The sequence below is a fragment of the Malus sylvestris genome, chromosome 16 (assembly GCF_916048215.2).
Source record: "Malus sylvestris chromosome 16, drMalSylv7.2, whole genome shotgun sequence".
In the NCBI taxonomy this organism is placed as follows: domain Eukaryota; kingdom Viridiplantae; phylum Streptophyta; class Magnoliopsida; order Rosales; family Rosaceae; genus Malus; species Malus sylvestris.
Window position 1 is genome coordinate 6,628,712 of NC_062275.1, and position 2,878 is coordinate 6,631,589.

Genomic DNA, 2,878 nt, shown 5'->3' on the forward strand with positions numbered 1-2,878 from the left:
AAACTTAAGATGCGTCTCAATTCTGTATTTCTACCTTCGTAATATTTTTCTTCTCAGAAAATATTCCAATTTTGTTAATTAAAAGTGTTAGATACACGAACGACTCATTGAATATATTCATGAAACCATTCAAGTCCTCTTCTAACTATGAACACACATTTTCCAAATCGAACATACTTTGGTAAATAACATTACTCTACATGCTGCCACTCAGTTTTATGGTCCGGTGGTAGTATTCATCTTCACTTGGAAGTGAAAAGTTTTAGGTTCGAATCTTGTAGATGGCAAATTCGATACCAAATTAAGTTGCCCATTATGTAGTTTAGCCAAACTTTTCTTCTCCTCAATGTAAAAAATATCGATATACTAAAAAAGAAAAAACATTACTCTACTTGCTTTGATCTTTTCTTTCAAAATCGTTATTAAAAGTTTTCAGGCTGAGAATAATAATTAAGATAGGTGGACAATTCAACCGATCATTTTAAGGTCTAAATCCTTATAGAATCAGAGTTTGGTTGCAAGTTGGAACAATTCCAAGGCGACCGGTCAACTGTGAACTAGGATATGTTGATACAAGTTTCAAGTTTCAAATTCCAAATTCCAAATTCCAAATTAAAAATAAAAAATTAGCTCAACCTACAAATAAAAAACGGTCGTGTATCCAACTTTCTATTGCAATTTCGTTCCCATTTCTTCTCTCTTTCGTAAATCCAAAAATTAGTGTCTTTCCTTCCTAAAAAATGCTACTATTTTATATTCTTATATCATATTTATATAATCTTTTTAATAAAGATAAGACATGCATGTATTAGTGGACCATACTTCTATTAGATGAGAGATTTTTCGATGCATCATGAACACATTCCAATATTTAACCATTTGTATTATGACATTAGGGTACCTAAACGTGTTCTCAGCACTTTGAAAAATTTCTCTTATCAAATAAATAGTACAAATATAACTTGTAAAATGTAATAAGTGAAGCATTACTTTTCCTTTTTGGGTTTTTCAATGTGACTCAAAATCTGCCATGTGTGCAGCAACTGACACATCAACACGCTCGGTTATTACGAATGTTAATCATTGTTAATTAGTGAAAATAACGTTTAATCTTAAAAATGAACATTAATTAATTAGAAAATAGCAATGGTAATATTTGGTTTGGTGGAGTTGTGCGTCGACTTGACGTAAACGTTCAAATAGACCATTGACTACGGAATGTATAGTGTTTGGGGCAACGACTCAAGACTCACGTCAACTAGACTCAGATTATACTTATTTGACCTCAACCAAAATAAGTAAAAGAAAAACTAACGAAAAGTTCAAAAAAACTTCTTTTGTAATAAAACTATATTTTTAAAGGTATAATGAATAGTACCAGTTAAATGTAAAAATGAGATTTTTCGTTTAAAATGAATAGTACCGAGATTATTTTGTTAAAACTCCCAAAAGAAAAACCTTAAGGGTTTGGAGCCATAATGGTCCTTAAAATTTGCAAAGTCTTCACTTTGGTCTTTCACAATGAAAATTGATAGAAGTAGATTATGAGTATGTCTACCATAGATTATTTTACACTTTACGTGAAAAATATGCTAATACGCTCATTAAGTTGAAAGGTTGGTTTGACAAAAATGCCCTTAAAAATGTGGTCACGTGGTTGTTCATATGACAATTTAATGAGGATATTGACAGATTTTTCATGCAAAAAATTTAAATGATTTACAGTGACAAACTGAAAAACCACTTCTATCGATTTTCATTGTCAGTGATTAGAGTAAGGAGTTATGTCAATCTCAGATGCTACTTTGACTAAAACACCGAACCTTAATTTGCATTTCGCATAACCATGGCTGGAACCAAGACAACAAGGAGGCAAGAACTAAGGAAAAACATACACAATGCAGTGAAGAAGGGTTCAAAGGCTAAAGACACTGCACCAAGTGTAAGGGTGTCGCCCCTTTCACTACCAAAGCAATATTACAGAGGACATGAGAGCCCATCCTTGTTCAATACAAACACCAACGAAGATGGGGGATGGTTAACCCAAGTGGAACCGCACATCTCTATATTACACCTCGACATTAAACGATCCCCCATTATCTTGGTTGATCTCGGAACCCAAAACCAGCGACACGTCTGAAATGAGTCCCGAAGTTGTAATATTCTTGTCAACATAGGGAAAGCCTCCCAGTTGCTAGAGGAAATATCCTTCACCAGACATGAGATATTCTTCTTCGAGTCCAACTCAACTACAATCCTTTGTAAACCCAGTGATCTAGCAAACTCACAACCCATTAATAAAGCAATAGTCTCCGCCGCAGCGGTACTTGGAGCATGAATCTTTAGCTTCTTCGGCGCCACGAACCTTCCCTCATCAATATTAGTAACGACCTATACAATACCCTCACCATTGGTAGCAGCCCAGCTCGTATCCACATTCAGCTTAGTAAAAGGATAACTAAGGAGAGACCAACGGACCAAGCTCGAAGTGAAGGCCTGCGAAAGAGAGTTCCCCATTGGTGAATGAGAGGTCTCCAAAAAAGCTCCAACCGAGGAAGAGATAGACAAAATGACTTGCTGTGGTGTGATGGCCTTCTGGTTAAATAGGTAGTTACATCTAGCCTTCCATATGTGCTAACAAGTGAAAGCTGCATAAGACAAAAACTAATTAGCTTCTTCGACATACCCCATATTAGAACTAATGAAAGAAGATAACTAATTAGCCAAAGTTGTGATGTCATCCCTATCCACTTTATAACTTAGAGAACCCCCAAACCAGATGGTTTCAACCCACAGGCATAATAGGAGCAAATGCTCAACAAATTCCTCATAAGCATTACAGAGACGGCAAAACAGAGTAGGAGAACTTCGACGCCTA